The sequence below is a fragment of the Monodelphis domestica genome, chromosome 3 (genome assembly GCF_027887165.1).
Source record: "Monodelphis domestica isolate mMonDom1 chromosome 3, mMonDom1.pri, whole genome shotgun sequence".
Lineage (NCBI taxonomy): Eukaryota > Metazoa > Chordata > Mammalia > Didelphimorphia > Didelphidae > Monodelphis > Monodelphis domestica.
In genome coordinates this window covers 274,224,973-274,243,476 of record NC_077229.1, presented here as the reverse complement: position 1 = coordinate 274,243,476, position 18,504 = coordinate 274,224,973, and positions in this window count along the sequence as shown.

Sequence of the window (18,504 nt, the reverse complement as noted above, 5' to 3'; positions counted from 1 at the left end):
AAACCTCTCAGAGCAAAAAACTCCTCAGAGCAAAACCTCTCAGAGCAAAAAACTCTCCTCTCTCTGTCCTCAGACCCCGCTATCTTTAAGGCAACCATCTAAGTTCCCTCCCCTCAGTTCTCACATCTACCAATCACTGTCAATGTCTCCCCTGTGCCAATGGTGGCTCTAGTTTAACCCAGGACCGCCCAGAGGTCTGTGGCTTTGCACATGTCTGTTGAAGGTCATATTCTCAAATAATTAAATCTTGATCTTTGCTGCAGCCCTTCCTAAATCCTGTTATTCTAAGTAGGGTGGAGACTGTATTTTCCAAGACCTGGTTCTGTCATTCCAAGTATCTCTATTGTATCAATTCTAAAATCAATCATGACTCAAAGAACTTCCTGTTCTATGCTTAAGCATAGGTCAAAACCCTTTCCATTGTTTAGCAAAAGGTTTCTGTCCTAAAGTAGTCTTAAGTAGGGAGGAGAAGGATCCTCCCATGCCAAGGGGTTTCACATTCCAATAGAGTTCTTACTATCAATAGGAAATTTTTTCCAGTATGAAATTTCCCAATGGGGAAATTTCCAACATTCATAAGTCTAAGAAATTTTAAGGTTTACAAGACTCAGTAGATTGAGAACCAGGCCTAGAGATAGGAGGTTCTGAGTTCAAATTTGGCCTCAGACACTTTCTAGCCCATTGCCTTGCACTTATTGTTCTTTTGCCTTGGATCCAATACATAATATTGATTCTACGATGGAAGATAAGGGGTTAAAAACAATAATAATATAGGCACTTAAAAGCACTAATATTAAAAAGTGTTCCTACTAGTGCTCCTCTTATTATGTCTTTCTGGATACCTGCCTTTCTTGTCAACCTTTATTCCTGACTGGCAGTGGGGAAAACGAGGCAAAAGGAACATGTCTAACATTAGGACATTGGTATATGTGTATATGGCAAAAACAAACAAACAAACAAAAAAACCAAACAATTTTGTTACATGTCAACTCCATTAATCTGAATTTCTCTCTTTGTGATGTCATGGCAAAAGTGCTAGACTTTGATTTAGGAAACATTAGGTCCAAAATCTGAATCCTGCCTCAGAATACGTCTCAGGCAAATCAATTAATCTCACCAAGTATCAATTTGTAAAATTGGGATCATCTATAAAATAGTGATAATAATATCAATAGTTCTTACTTTCAAGAAGTTATTTATCAACCTTAAGACTACTGACAGGGACAGCTATGTGGCTCAGTAGATTGAGAGCCAGGCCTAGAGATGAGAAGTCCTGGGTTTGAATTTGACCTCAGATACTTCCTAGCTAAGTGATCATGGGCAGGCCATTTAACCTTCATTGCCTCATGTGGTAAAGATCACTCTTCTGCCTTGGAGATAATACACAATATTGATTCAAGATGGAAGGCAAGAGGTTTGCTGTTGTTTTTAAATAAAGCATTACTGTTCTTAAATATTAGCTATTATTATTAGCAACAATGATGACAACAATAGAAATAGGGACAACTGTATACAAAATCACTGATTTAGCTTAGCCCTAGAAGGGATTGCTATCATGAAGGGGATGTTAGAGAAACCATTTAAGCCATTGGTTATGATTTCAATTTAAGGTCATTAGGAAAGCCCCTGTGCCTTTTCGTTGACCTTATTTTTTTTTATATATTCTATTTTTTAGATCCTTATCTCTAAAATTCCATTCCCTGATGAAACCTACTTCCTTTAGTTGGATTATTTTGCCAGGTTGAAAAAGAACTCTCTCAGGAACAAATTCTAGCTTTTTTTTTTTTTTTAATGAGGCATGGAGTTGGAGCAGGATTTTAATCGAACTCTTACACATGAATGTTTTTGACTTGGTGCCCAGTGCCTGAAGGCAACAGACTCATTAAAACTGAGGCAGTAACAAAATAACAACAATAATAAATGAATCAGAGCCTTTTGGTTTAGATTGATAAAGGGATTCAAAATGAACAAACTACTAGTCTGCTTCAGAGTACATTTTTCTTTTCACTTTGTTCTGATCCAATAGTTTTAGTGGAAAAAAACGCAGGTTTATTTAACTTTTTGAACAACTATTTACATAAGCATTTAAAACACTTTGGATCTGTTTGTGGTTCAGTAAACCCTAATATTTGGATTTACTTCAGTTTGAGGTTTCATAAAATAATACAATTCATTCCATCATTTCCTTGTGGTCAAGTCTTCTGGCCTAAAACTGGTGAGGAAAGTCCATTGCTCATATTCCAGAAATCAAAGCAGTGGAAGAGCATCGTGGCAAGTCTATTGATCTATTCTTCCACATTCTGATCAGTCAGGCTCAACCCCTGAACTTTCTTAGACAGACCATCAAAGGAAAGCTTCTGTTGGAAAGAAATCAGTCCTTTTTGAACCCTCCTCCACTGAGAAATCAGAAACTTTCATTCTAGTTTTCAGAAGAGCTAATTAAATTGGTTTGATAGGCTGGGTGAATTCCACTTTTTGGAAATACTGATTTTAACCCCACCTCAGCAGAAGTTCAAATACACTAATAAAGCCCTTTAGCTCTAATGAGATTCTGGGTAAATAATTAAACAAAAACAAAAACAACCCTTCTCAATGGGAGTTTATCAGTTAGTGATATGTCATCCCTTTTTCCAAGTCTTCGGAAAAGAGACAGAAAGTCAGTTAAATTATGTTTATATAATGTTTTATATATAATCAAAGGGTAATTGGTAGTTTCCTCAGTGCCCTGGCCAAATTCCAAGTCTGATAAATGTGTTCTGCCTCCCTCTATCCCCCTTTCAATTTCAACTGGATTTGCTATTCTTTACATCCTGTCCCAACCTGTTGCTTGGTGCCAGAGTTCGCCTATTAAACAGCTGCTGCTTTTCCCCCCAAAGGCTTCTGGTTTTTGGAGATGAGGCAAGTGACCCCTGCCTAGACTTGGTAAACCAGTTTTCAAAGTGTGAATGATCAGGGGGTTCTGGGAACCGAAAATCCTTTCAATGGAAAATCATGCACCTCCGCAGCAAGCCGTCCCAGCCGTCAGGAATTGGGGGACTGTTCACCACATGAGGCAGTGACACAAATTCCTTGTAAATGTGCCACTTGGATGCTGTTGTATCAGAAAATTCCAGAGTCTCCCAAGGCCAAGTCAGACTAAATGTGTAAATTGGTGTCTAAATTCTCTAAGGTTACAAAACCAAGCAAGGAGGGAGTATGTTACTCCACCCTGGCGATGGCAGAGTCAGAGAACTCTTCCTTACGCAAAGTGCCTCAAGTCTCTAAGTCTCCCGTTTAATCTTCAACGGACAATTACACTTAATGTGATCAGAGCATGCTGCGCTTAATGCTCGTTGGACTAGGCATAGCCCTACCCTCATGGAACTTAGAGACGAGGAAGAGGTAAAATGAAAACACACTTTATTTTATTTTATTTTTTATTTTTTTTTTGAAAACACACTTTAGTTCTTCGAGGCCATGTGACATCGGAGGGGAAAGGCTTGCTGCCAGTCCCATGGCCTTCCTATAGAAGATCCTTGGTGACCATCACGAGGAATAGAGGAGAAAGAATCCCGTCCCTCTTGGGGCTGCTCTCCTTTATCTAAATTGAAATAGCGTGTGGGGCAGGGGACAGGGATTTGGAAATCCAAAGCTCCCAAACGTTCGCAGCAAGAGAAAACCTTCACTGTTTGATGTTGGCACGTCATCCAGAGTCCCTCCCTGTTTAACGAGCTTTAAGCTTTCATTTGAGACACAAGACACTTAAGGGAAAAAAACATTGCCACAAGGCTAATGACGACCACAGCTGCCAGCACGCCTTCCACTGCAAGCAAGTGAAGACTTGAAAGGAAGTCAAGCTCTGGTTTGTTTTAGGAGCATCACTGTGACATGCCCGTGCCGGCAAAGGCTCAAAGTGCATTCCTTAACACTAGGACTCTGAGGTGCTCCATGCCAAGAGCCCAGCAGTACGAAGAAGAAGGAGGGGGCTCGCCCTTCTCAGGCCTTATTCAGGCAACGTTCTCGGGGGCTGTCATGCGGGTCCAGGCTCTGATTTTCGGGGGAAGAAAAGAGTGGAAAAGATGAGGTCAAACCCAGGGTCAGGTAGCTTCCACTTCTCAGTGCAATGGATGGCCTACCTGGCTCATTGATTGAAAAACAAAGACAGAAACAAAGGATGCCTATTGTGGTTAAGGCACTGTTAAGAAATTATAGTTTGGGGGGCAGTTGGGTGGCTCAGTGGACTTGGAGCCAGGCCCAGAGGCAGGAGGTCTGGGTTCAAATCTGGATGCAGACACGTCCTAGCTCTGTGACCCTGGGCAAGTCACTTAACTCTCATTGCCTAGCCCTTACCACTCTTCTGTCCTGGAACCAATACACAGCATTGATTCCAAGACAGAAGGTAAGGGTTTAAAAAAATAATTATTGTTTTTGGGCACATAGGTGGCAGAGTGAATAGAAAGCCAGGCCTGGAATCAGGAGGTCCTGGGTTCAAATGTGGTCTCAGATGCTTCCCAGCTCTATGACCCTGGCACGTCACTTAACTCCATTTGTTGCCTATCCTGTGCCTATCTGTTTTAGAGTTGTTAGAAAGTAAGGGTTTTAAAAAAGGAAAAAAAATAGTTTCTTAGAGTAATTATGCCAGGTGACGTATTATGTTTGAGGCTAAAAAGGGACTATGAGTCTCTGCCCTATTCTCTAGAAGCTATGGGTTATGGCCACAGAATACTACAAATCAAATAGATAAATACATATGGTATGCCTATAAAGTCAATTAAAAAATGTTCTTACCATCTTTGAAATAGTACTGTGTATTAGTTCCAGGACACAAGAGTGGTAAGGGCTAGGTAATGGAACTTAAGTGACTTGCCCAGGGTAACAGGGCTAGGAAGTGTCCGAGGTCAGATTTGAATTTAGGACATTCTGCCTCTAGGTCTGGCTCTAAACCCACTGAGTCACCCAGCTGCCCCCCACCCCCCATAAAGTGTTGAAGATAATTTTTGTGTGTAACTTATTGAATCTTTGACTTGGTATTTTGAATCACACCTAGCATATTGAATACTTATTTTGTGCAAAGCACTGTGCTAAGTTTTAAGGGTGGAGACAAGTTAAGATCTCCATTCTTAAGGAACTATTAGTTTATCTGCAGATCATTTATGTACCCATCGTGGGTTAGAGAAATGATCAGGAGTTATGCCTGATAAACTGGTTTTGGTGCTGTGAACTACCTTGCATATATGGAAATTTGAATCCTCATGGAACATTGGAAAACATGGAAAAGTTTATGAGTGAAAACTATGTGCTGCAGCCATTTATATATGTAGGAACTTTCATAAAGCAAGAAATTTACTGATACTCCTTCTTTAAAAAGCTGTATCCCTCCTCTCTCCTCCTGAGATATTTCTTAAGTGCCCACATCAGACCTCTGGATGGTTTGGTTCAGTGATTATGACTCAGATATTTACTCTGGACATACACGTGGATGGATATTTCTTCCCATGAAAGAAATGCAGAATCACAGGAGAACTCCACGCTTGAGTGCTTTAAGAGGATGCACCGAGTTTAGCTCTGAGGTTAACATATTACACACAGCAAGTTATCTTCTGATGATTTTTTTAACATTTTAAAGAATAAAAATATGAAGCTCCATATTCATAGATCCACGGCAAATCCTAGTGGCCCCCAGACAATTCTATATACTTTGTGTAGAAGTGCAAAGTCCCATTTCTTACCTTCTCCAGTCTGGTTTTCCTCCAATGCTTGAAATCATGTTGATTATTGGATTAATATCCAGGACTTTGATATGGGTGTGACAACTATAGCACTCGGCAGGAGGTATACAACATTGTCAATGAGAATATCCTGTGCATTGTTCAAATATAACAGGAATTCCCCTATATCAGCTATACTCATTTGCAGATGATAATGGGTTTATTGATTCAAGATCCAGAGTTTCCTATAGTAACTGAGATCCACAACCACTCAAAAAACATTTGACGCAACAATCTCTGTAGGAAAAAACAAATAGACAATAGACCCAATATATGACATGGGCAGATTATTGAATTAGTCCACAGATATATTGAATCAATCCACCAGTCAACAAGTATTCATTAAATGTCTACTATCTGCCAGGTATTATGTACTGATAAGTGTTGCTAAGAGACAGTGAACTGGTCCTATATGGAACCAGAAGAAGAGAATATCAGTTTTTCTTGGCAAAGACACTGGAGTAGTTTGCCGTACAGATAAGGAAACTGACTTGACCAAGGTCACATAACTAGTCAATATCTGAGGCCAGATTTGAACTCAGGAAGATAGCCTCCCTGACTCCAGACCCTGCTCTTTATCCACTGCACCACCTAATTGACTACAAACATGGAAAGTGCTTGATAAATGTTTTTTTGTGGGTTGTTGAATTAATTTAAATAATCAAGAAGTTACTGACAAAAAGCTGCAGATAAGATGAGAGCAAGTTATTATAATCATTACTTTTTTTTAAACTCTTATCTTCTGTTTTAGAATCAATACTGTGTATTGGTTCAAAGGCTTCTGCTGCTCTTGCAGCAGTAAGAGCTAGACAATGGAGTTTAAGTGACTTACACAGCTAGGAAGTGTGATGTCAGTGGGCTTCAAAAATGAAGGACAAACAGCACTTCACCTCCATCTGCCTCAGTTTCTTCAACTCTAAAAAGGGGGGGAAAGAGATTGTTTTGAGGATCAAATGAGATAAGATTTGTAAAGTCATCTCCTTATGGCCAAGCTCATAATAGTAAATGCTTAATACATGCATGCTCTTTCCCTCTTCTCCTTTCCTTCATAGATTCTTTTGATAGTTTGGTAAAGCCAATGAATGCATCAAAAAATATTTTAAAAAGCATAAAATAAAAGACATATGATTACAAAGAAAACCAGTTATTTGTCTGTGGAATGGAGGAGGGGAGTGGTTCATGAACAATGTACCCTTCTACATAAATAAATACTTAATGGAGCCAGGAGAAGATGTATAAGATAGCAGTTTATTTTTCCCAAAAGGGACAATCCCCAGCTTTGGATGTTTAAGGAATGCCAAAGTATTGAGTCCAAAGACTCAATTTATAGGGTCTTCCAGTTATAGAAACACTCCCCCTCTGTTTCTTCCCCTCTTTGTTCTGGCCAGATATTGTTATCTTTGGCATCTTTAAAAGATAAGTGAGTTACTGGCTTTTAGATTACAAGATAAGGGAGTTAATAGGTTAAGAGTTTTGTCTTTAGAGAAGGGGGTTGTTCTAAAAGGAAGGGAAAATACTAACTTCTATCCAAGTTATTGAAAATATTGAGGCGAAATATTTCTTATGAGAAAGACACAGATTATATCCCATTCAGATGGAAATAGAAGGAATAATTTATATATACATATATATAAAATCATATATATATTTATATATTACGAACCCTGAATCTACAACCTAATCTATTAAGTGGTCCCTTAGCCATTTCTTGAAGATTTCCAGGAACCTGTTCAGCAACACATTTCATTTTGGCTCCAGTTCTTAGGAAGTTTTTCCTCACATTGAACCTAAATTAATCTCTTTGCATCTTTCACCCATGGCCCTAGTTGTGCTCTCTGGGGCTAAGTGAAACAAGTCTATTCCTTTTTTTCTACTTCCCTTTTCCCTCAGATTCTTCAAGGCAGGTGTCATGCTCTTTCAACACTTTCTTTTCAGAATAAAGGTTTCTCCATTTCCTTCAATCAATAGTCAGATAGCATGATTGTGAGTCATTTCCCCAGCCTGGATACTGTCCTTTAGGTAATCTTCAGGTTATCAATTCCCTTCCTTAAATGCCAGTACCTGGAACTGAATTTAATAATATTACAGATGGGATCTGATCAGAGCCAATCCAACAGGGCCATCACCAACCTTATTCTGGAAATGTTGTCTCTTTTAACATAGCCTAAGATCACATTAACTTTTTTTTTTACTGTCTCATTACACTTTTCATTAATATTTAGCTTGCAGTCCACTGAACTCCCAGATATTTTAAAAAGACAAACTGTTGTTTAATTATCTTTGCCTTTATTCTTTACTTGAGTGTTTAATATTATTTTTTTCTATATAACTTTGGCCCTATTAAATATCTTGACAATTTGTTCTGGCCTATCAGGATATTTTTGCATCCCAACTTATCTAGAGTTTTAGTTCCCCACCTAGGAGATCCCTACATCAGTGAAACTACATATCCAGATATCCGAATTCCTCCCTCAATCCCCAAACTCATGGCCATAATAACTTAGAAACGAATTAATTAGGGGCAAATATGTGTCTCAGTAGATAGAGAGCCAAGCCTGGAGATGGGGAATACTGGCTTCAAATCTGGCTTCAGACTTTTCATAGCTGTGTGATCCTGGGCAAGTCACTTAACCCCAACTGCCTAGCCCTTTACTGCTCTTTTGACTTGAAGCCAATACTTAATATCTATTCAAAGACAGAAGGTTAGGGCTTTTTTTAAAAGAGTAACTTAATTAAAAAACATTTGTTAAACACATTGAATGTCAGTAAGTTGTCATTTCATTGTCCCTTGAAAACCTGATAAACAGGTCATCTTGTTTGTAAAACCATCTTGGCAGATGGCTTAAATCAGGTTGAGGGTAACTGACAGGTCTCAAACCCTTAAGGGAATGTCTGCCCAAATATGTGAAAACTACCTTGGAATGGGCAGATGAGAACAATTTGTTCCGAAGGCCAAGAAGGTAGGTGAAGCAGGTACTGTGGAGTGCTTAGAGCTGGGTCAGATGTGGAAGATGCCAGGGTCAAAGAGGTCACATGTACCTTCATTAAAGTTAGTGCTAAAATGGAGAAAAGCCCACGGCCAAAGACAAACCTCTGGAGTATAGTATTATGAGCCTCCCTCCAGGTTAACATTGATGCACTAATCACTGCTCTTTCAGTCTGGGCATTTAATCAACTCCAAATCTTCCTAATTGCAGTATAATCTAGCCCATCTTTCTCCATCTCAACCAGGAGGTGGCTAATATGGACATATGTTCTGCATGACTGCATATGTATAATCTACCTTAAATTATTTGCCTTCTCCAAAAGAGGCAAGAAATTAGGGAAGAGAATTTGGAACTCAAAATTTTAAAAAATAAATGTTAAAAAAATTTACATGTAATTGAAAAAATATTAAAAAAAGATATCATGAGGAACTTTTTATCAGAACCTTGGCCCATTGGATAGAGTATTGGACCTGGAGTCAGGAAGACTGAAGTTCAAATTTAGCCACAGATGCTTACTAGCTATTTGACTCTGGGCAAGTCCTTTAATATCTTTTTGCCTCAATTTCCTCATCTACAAAATGGTGGTAATAATAATAGCTCTTCCCTCCTAGTGTCTTGGGTGGATCAAATGAGATAATGCCTGTAAAGCATTTTGTAAATATGAAAGTGCTATATAAATGCTAGCTGGTATTTTTAATATTGCTAGTACCTGATTGAAACTTTCTCCATGGTTCACAGACTTCCTTTTAGAAGTCTATCTCTTTATAATATTATTTTATTACCCCCTTTGCCTAATCCATTTAATTTGAAAAAAACTATGTCCTAGAAACATATTCCATATACCATAGTGCAGAGAATTCTAGACAGTTTCAGAGAAGCTGGGTTTTAGTTTCAACACAGGATTGGCATAGGCATCATTCATATCTGGGTACAAGTCCTGCCTCAGTTTGAGTCTGGGCAAATACATAACTTTTTTTTTTCTAACCCCTGTCTTCTTATTCTATTCTTCTTATTCAAACTCCTATCTTAGAATTGATACTAAGCATTGATTTCAAAGTAGAATAGTAGACGAGGCTAGACAATTGTGCGTAAGTGACTTATTTAGGGGAACACTACTAGGAAATGTCTTAGGCCAGTATTGTTATGAAGATTTTTTTCCAATTTGTTGCTTCCCTTCTAATTTTGGAGGCATTGGTTTTGTTTGTACAAGACCTTTTTAATTTAATATAATCAAAATTATTTATTTTACATTTTATAATTTTTTCTAACTCTTGCTTGGTCTTAAAATCTTTCCTTTTCCAAAGATCTGAGAAGTATATTATTCTGTGTTCACCTAATTTACTTATAGTTTCCTTCTTTATATTCAAGTCATTCACCCATACTGAGTTTATCTTGGTGTAGGGTGTGAGATGTTGATCCAAACCCAATCTCTCCCATACTGTCTTCCAATTTTCCCAGCAGTTTTTGTCAAATAGTGGAGTTTGGTCCCCCAAAGCTGGGATCTTTGGGTTTATCATAGACTGTTTTGCTGAGGTCACTTACCCCAAGTCTATTCCACTGATCCTCCTTTTTGTCTCTTAGCCAGTACCATATTGTTTTATGATCATTGCTTTATAGTATAGTTTGAGATCTGGTACTGCAAGGCCACCTTCCTTCACATTTTCTTTCATCATTTCCCTGGATATTCTAGATCTTCTAAATGAACTTTCTTATGATTTTTTCTAATTCAGTAAAAAAAGTTTCTTCATAGTTCAATGGGTATGGCACTAAATAAGTAAATTAGTTTGGGTAGAATTGTCATTTTTATTATGTTAGCTCATCCTACCCATGAACAATTAATGTTTTTCCAATTATTTAGATCTAATTTTAATTGTGTGGAAAGTGTTTTGTTTTTGTGTTCATATAGTTCCTGTGTTTGTCTCGTCAGATAGATTCCTAAGTATTTTATATTATCTAGGGTGATTTTTTTAATATATATTTTTTAAAACCCTTACCTTCTGTCTTAGAGTCAATAATGTATATTGGCTTCAAGGCAGAAGAGTGGTAAGGGCTAGGCTAGGGTCACTTACCCCGAGTCTATTCCACTGATCCTCCTTTCTGTCTCTTAGCCAGTACCAAATTGTTTTGATGACCACTGCTTTATAATATAGTCTGAGATCTGGAACTGCAAGGCCCCATCCTTTGTATTTTTTTTCATTAATTCCCTGGATATCCTTGATCTTTTGTTCTTCCAAATGAACTTTGTTATGGTTTTTTCTAAATCAGTAAAAAAAATTTTTGGAAGTTCCATGGGTATGGCACTAAATAGATAGATGAGTTTGGGTAGGATGGCCATTTTTATTATATTGGCTCATCCTACCCATGAGTAGTTAATGTTCTTCCAATTGCTCAAGTCTAGTTTTAGTTGTGTTGAAAGTGTTTTGTAGTTGTATTCATATAGTTCCTGTGTTTGTCTCGGGAGATAGATTCCTAAGTATTTTATTTTGTCTAAGGTAATTTTGAATGAGATTTTTCTTTCTAGTTCTTGCTGCTGAGCTGTGTTGGAATTATATAGAAATGCTGATGACTTATGTGGGTTTATTTTGTATCCTGCAACTTTGCTAAAGTTGTTGATTATTTTGTTTATTTTTTTGTTTGAATCTCTTGGATTCTTTAAGTAGACCATCATGTCATCTGCAAAGAGCGATAATTTGGTCTCCTCCTTGCCTATTTTAATGCCTTCAATTCCTTTTTCTTCTCTAATTGCTACTGCTAGTGTTTCTAATACAATGTCAAATAATAGAGGTGATAATGAGCATCCTTGTTTCACTCCTGATCTTAATGGGAATGGATTTAGTTTATCCCCATTGCAGATGATATTAGTTGATGGTTTTAGATATATACTGTTTATTATTTTTAGGAACGACCCTTCTATTCCTATGCTTTCTAGTGTTTTTAGTAGGAATGGGTGTTGTATTTTATCAAAGGCTTTTTCTGCATCTATTGAGATAATCATGTGGTTCTTGTTGGTTTGCTTGTTGATGTGGTCAATTATGTGGATAGTTTTCCTAATATTGAACCAGCCCTGCATCCCTGGTATAAATCCTACTTGATCATGGTGGATGATCCTTCTGATCACTTGCTGGAGTCTTTTTGCTAGTATCCTATTTAAGATTTTTGCATCTATATTCATTAGGGAGATTGGTCTATAATTTTCTTTCTCTGTTTTTGGCCTGCCTGGCTTTGGAATTAGTACCATGTTTGTGTCATAAACGAAGTTTGGTAGAACTCCCTCTTTGCTTATTATGTCAAATAGTTTGTATAGTATTGGAGTTAGCTGTTCTTTGAATGTTTGATAGAATTCACTGGTGAATCCATCAGGCCCTGGGGATTTTTTCTTAGGAAGTTCTTTGATGGCCTGTTGGATTTCTTTTTCTGATATGGGATTATTTAAGAAATCTATTTCTTCCTCTGTTAGTCTAGGCAATTTATATTTTTGTAAATATTCATCCATATCACCTAGGTTGGTATATTTATTGCCATATAGTTGGGCAAAGTAGTTTTTAATGATTGCCTTAATTTCCTCTCCATTGGAGGTGAGATCCCCCTTTTCATCCTTGATGCTGTTAATTTGCCTTTCTTCTTTCCTTTTTAAAATTAGATTGACCAGTATTTTGTCTATTTTGTCTGTTTTTTCAAAGTACCAGCTTCTAGTCTTGTTTATTAGCTCAATAGTTCTTTTGCTTTCAATTTTATTAATTTCTCCCTTAATTTTTAGGATCTCTAGTTTGGTTTTCTTCTGGGGGTTTTTAATTTGTTTGTTCTCAAGTTTTTTGATTTGCATGTCCAATTCCTTGATCTCTGTCCTCCCTAATTTGTTAATATATGCACTCAGGGATATGAATTTTCCTCTAAGTACTGCCTTGGCTGCATCCCATAAGGTTTTAAAGGATGTCTCGCCGTTGTCATTTTCTTCAACGAAATTATTAATTGTTTCTATGATTTCTTCTCTATCTGATTTTGGAGTATCATATTATTTAATTTCCAATTAATTTTTGATTTGGCTCTCCATGTACCCTTACCGATCAATATTTTTATTGCCTTGTGATCTGAAAAGGCTGCATTTATTATTTCTGCTTTTCTGCATTTGAGTGCCATGCTTCTGTGACCTAGTGTATGATCTATTTTTGTGAATGTGCCATGTGGTGCTGAAAAGAAGGTGTATTCCTTTTTGTCCCTATTTATTTTTCTCCATATGTCTATTAACTCTAATTTTTCTAAGATTTCAATCACCTCTTTTACCTCTTTCTTGTTTATTTTTTGATTTGATTTATCTAAATTTGATAGTGGTTGGTTCAAGTCTCCCACTAATATGGTTTTACTGTCTATTTCCTCCTTCAATTCTCCTAGTTTCTCTATTAAAAATTTGGATGCTATTCTGTTTGGTGCATACATGTTGATTAGTGATATTTCCTCATTGTCTATACTCCCTTTTAACAGAATATGTTTACCTTCCCTATCCCTTTTGATCAGGTCTATTTTTGCTTTGGCTTTGTCAGATATCATGATTGCAACTCCTGCCTTCTTTCTATCAGTTGAGGCCCAAAAGGTCTTACTCCAACCTTTAATTCTAACCTTGTGAGTGTCAACCCGCCTCATATGTGTTTCTTGAAGACAACAAATGGTAGGGTTTTGGGTTCTAATCCAATCTGTTATTTGTCTACGTTTTATGGGTGAGTTCATCCCATTCACGTTCAAAGTTATGATTATCATTTGTGGATTCGCTGGCATTTTGATATCTTCCCCTAGTTCTGACCTTTCTTCTTTAGCTATCTCCTTTTGAACCAGTGATTAACTTTAGGTCAGTCCCCCTAGTCCCCTCCCTTGAGATGCTTCCCTTTCTAGCCCTTCCCTTTTTATGCTCCCTTCCTCTCCCCCCTCTCCTTCCCTCCCTTTTTATACTCCCTCCCCACTCCCCATCCTTAATTTTCCTTTCTTTCTTGCCCTAATGGATAAGATAGAATTCAGGATCCCACTGGATCTAGATGTTCTTCCCTCTCAGATTTGATTTCACTGAGAGTAAGGTTTAAGTAATTCCACTTCACGCTCTCTTCCTCTCCTTCTCATATGAGAGTTCTTCCCCTCCCCTTCCCATGTGTATCTCTATATGGGAAAGATTATTCTATTAAGTCCCACCCTATTTTTTGAAGTAAGTCTTAGTGTTATCGATGGTTTCCCCCCTCCCTTTTCCTTTCTTTGCCCCCACTTTCCCCAAATCTTCTTAATGCCCCAATCTTTCCCTATGCATGTTTCTTCTAACTTCTCTTATGATGCATACAATTTTTGAGAGTTACACAAAACATTTTCCCCACATATTAATATATATAATTTGATTTAAATGTAGTCCTTATAGAAGAGAGTTTGACTTAAAGAAAAAGATAAGATTTATCTCCTTTTCCTTTTCTTTCATATTTACTTTTTCATGTTTCTCTTGCTTTCTGTGCTTGGATATCAAATTTTCCACTAAGTTCTGGTCTTTTCTTAGCAAATGCTTGGAAATTTTCTATTTTGTTGAATTCCCATACTTTCCCCTGGAAGTATATAGTCAGTTTTGCTGGGTAGTTGATTCTTGGTTGGAGACCCAGCTCTCTTGCCTTTCTAAATATCGTGTTCCATGCTTTGCGGTCTCTTAGTGTGTTAGCCGCTAAATCGTGTGTGATCCTTATGGGAGCCCCCTTATATCTGAAGCTCCTCTTCTTGGCTTCTTGTAGGATTTTCTCCTTTTCTTGGAAGCTCTTGAATTTGGCAATTACATTCCTAGGGGTTGTCTTTTGGGGATTTAGTATAGAGGGTGTTCTATGAACCCTTTCTATTTCTATTTTGCCCCCTTGCTCCAGAACATGTGGGCAATTTTCTTTTATAATCTCCTGTAGAATAATATCGAGTTTATTGTTTATCTCTGGTTTTTCTGGGAGACCGATAATTCAGAGGTTGTCTTTTCTCCCTCTATTTTCCAAATCTGTGACCTTTTCAGTGAGATATTTTATGTTTTCTTCTAATTCATTAATTTTTTTGGTTTGCTTTATTGATTCTTGCTGTTTTATGATCTCACTTTCTTCGAGTTGCTTAATTCTGGTCATTAGGGACTGGTTTTGCTTTTCAGTTTTGTCTGCCCTTCTATTGGATGCTTCGAGCTCTTTTTCCAATTGAGCAGTCTTATCTGTCAGACTGCTGATCTCTTTCTCCCATTTTTCTTTCCAGGTTTCCATCTTTTGGATAAGTTCCAGTTTGAGATCTTCCAGAGCTTGTTGATAGTTTCCATTTTGGGAGGCCTGTTCTGATTTTTTTTGGATTTTCTCCTCATTCTCCTCTTTTCCTTGGGTACTTCCACCATAAAGGTTTTCAATAGTCACTTTTTTCCCTTTTCTTCCTGGAGGCTTGATTTTGGGCCATGTGAGCCATCCCTTTGGTGGTTTTATTCCCCTTTCCTTTTTGGTCTGGGGTCTGGGTGATATGGGCGGGTTTTCTGTGAATTTAGGTTGCCTCAGACTAGTTCTTCCCAGCTTCTGAGGTTTCTTAGAGTGCTGGGCCCCTGATCACAGCCACACTGCCCAGGTGTTTAGCTCTGCCCAGATGCTCAGCGCAACCGCCCCGAGTACAGCTCAGCGGACCCCCTATGCTCAGTGCTGGGTTCTCCCGTGAAACCGCCCTGAGACGTTTTTTCCTGGCAATCCCCAGATCCCAAGGACCCTGGAGTGCCCCCCCCCGACAGAGATGTTCCCCACTCACTCGCTGTCCCAGTGAGCACTCCGGTAGCTCACTCTGGTTTGGTGGGGCAGGTGGAGGGGGGAAGGGAGGCTCAGTTCACGTTTCTGTGCAAGCTTTTCCTCCTTCTTATTATAGTGTGGAAATGTTCAAACCCCATGTACCTTCGCCTCTGTGGGGTACTGGGGAGTACTGGGGAGTCCTTCTGTTCCTCCAAAGGTGATTTTTATGCTCCTTTGATGTAGTCTATTTTGTTCGGTGCTGGGGAGAGGAAGCGTGTGGTGTCTAGATTGCAGCCATGATTACCCAGAATTCCCCAGTCTCTGCTTTTAAGGAGCATCCCCTCTAATGTGGGAGAGGATACACATGTCCATGGACAAATGACTCTCATGTTTAGGGCTTGGTGGTGGGGTAAATATAAGGTCCAGCATCCTTGAGTTGTATAATTGAGTTGGGTGATAGCTGTGTGGTCAGTTGGTTCTGGGTGGGGGTAAGGAGAGGACTGGTGGTTGGACAGATGATAAGGTTTAGGAGGATAGGAGGACAGATTATAAGGTCTCTGGTGGTCCTTCATTTTACCAAAAGGAATAAAGTTGGTGACTTCCATATCATCTAAGCTAAATGAACATTTGAATAGCTCAGAGGGGTCCAGGAAGTCTGGCCTCTTTAGGAAGTTGGGCTTCAAAAGCAGGAACAAGGTAGAAAAAGAGAAATAATGGGGGTAATTTTACCCTCAATGGGGGCAAATCTTTCCTCTACCAGTAGATTCTAGATGAGTCCTGGGTTTACTTGGCCACGGAGAAGGAGTAGGGCTGCAAAGGAGAAGGTAGAGAGAATGATCCTTTGTTAGAAAGTGGTAAAGCAAACACTTTGCTGAATTTTCCATGTAAAACTTAGCTATATCCCATTTATGTCATGCTCCATAAAATGAAGTGAAATTCATCTCTTTGGGTTAAGGTCATTTGTTCTTTGTATTTATTACTCATACTTTTCACATTTGTAGAAAGGCATTAAAAGCCATGGTTTTTACACTGATCTTTCTAGATTTTGCCTTCATTAATTATAATGGTCTGGGGCAACTAGGTGGCACAATGGAATGAGTTCTGGTTCCAGAGTCAGAAAGACTCATCTACCTGAATTCAAACCTTTCCTCAGATACTTACTAGCTGTGTGACTCTGGATAAGTCACTTAAACCTGTTTGCCTCCATATCCTCACCTGTAAAATATGCTGGAGAAGGAAATGACAATCTACTCCAGTATCTTTGCCCAGAAATTCCAAATGAGATCATGAAGAATCAGAACACTAAAAAATGACTAAACAAGAAAATTATTGTTCTCCACTGCTTCCCCCCCCCCCTGTAATGTGAAGAAACTATTGCTCACACCTTTTTAGAGAGATTAGCATAAGTTTTATTGAAGGAGACAGAAAACACAGTTGCATGTATTTGTATCATGTATTGTATTGTAATTGTAAGTGTTAGAAGTATTGTACTTCTTACAGAAAAAAAAAAAACCCTATCTATAGAGCACGGAGGAGTCTTTTCTATTCTAATTAGCAAATTTCTTTTTCAGATAGTCTTTCCGGGGAGCTTATCTTCATTTCAGCTTTGCTACAGGGTTTTATCATTATTTAGCTCTAAAAGGGCTGCCATCCTAGAAGCAAAGACAGGAAGGGGGAAGGTTTGAAGGAACAAGGACAAAAAGGAATATGTAACCCTTTACTCTGATGGAATGTAGACCAGATTCTAAGAGGGAGGATACAAGGTCCCTCTTTCTTTGCCTCCACATTATGCCATAGTTAATAGTCTTTATGATATCTTTTTGATAAGATATATAGGTTGTTTTTTTCCTCTTCCCTTATATTATTAATTTTCTTTTTTTTATTGATCATCATTATTATTTATTTATTTTTTTTTTATCTTCTTCTTCTTTTTTTAAAATATATTTTATTTGATCATTTCCAAGCATTATTCGTTAAAGACATAGATCATTTTCTTTTCCTCCCCTCCACCCCCCATAGCCAACGCGTAAGTCCACTGGGCATTAGATGTTTTCTTGAATTGAACCCATTGCTTTGTTGATAGTATTTGCATTAGAGTGTTCATTTAGAGTCTCTCCTTATATTATTAATTTAAAGCCCTCAGTACAATTCCCATGTTCCCAGACAAAAATCTTTATATCATAAAAAATCTTGAGTGGGTCCCTTGGTGTAACTCTGTATTTTTCTTTAGATAGCTCCTTCCTCTTCTTCTCATTGAAATAATTTCATTTATGCCATTATAATTTCATTCTTAAGAATGTCTTCTTCCTCTTGATCTGATTTCTCTTGTGGAGTTTTAAAGTATGGCATCCTGCCTATCCTTCTTTTGAATTCTTTGATATCTATTTCTCCCAAATATCTAATTCCCTGCCTGTCATGAACTCCAAGATGCCAATGGTCAATTGTTTCTCTCAAGGTTCTCATATCTATTTTGGCACTCAGGTTGTTCTCTTTGGTCAGAACCATGTCCAGAATGGCAATTCCTTTTGTTACCTTTCAATGATGGTTAAGGCAAAACTGTGTTATCAGTCTTGATAAAATGAGATAATATTTGTAAAGTGCTATATGAACCAGAAATCTTTGTATAAATGCATCAATTATTAATGTTATTGTTATCAAGTTCTCTGCTTTTAACAGAAAGAAAGCTCTAACTGGAATTCAGAAGCTAGTTGAAGTACTCCATTATTACTAAGTGTAATCATTAGTAGATGGCACTTTAGTGCTTGATCCTTTCTGCTCTCTCCTTCATCCTGAAAGGAGAAGAATAGGAAAAGTCACAGGTTTTCATCTCACTCTTTCTTTTCTCATATTAGAGGTTGGAGCTTTGATTAGTCATACAGTTTATTACAATAGCTAGTTCATTTTCAGCCTAGGGCTAATATAATGGCTCTCAAGTCCACGTGGTCCCTTTATTGGCTGTTTTATGGGTTTAAATGAGGCAAAAAGTTTTTAGTACAATCAATAGCTTGGAACTCCAAATTAGGA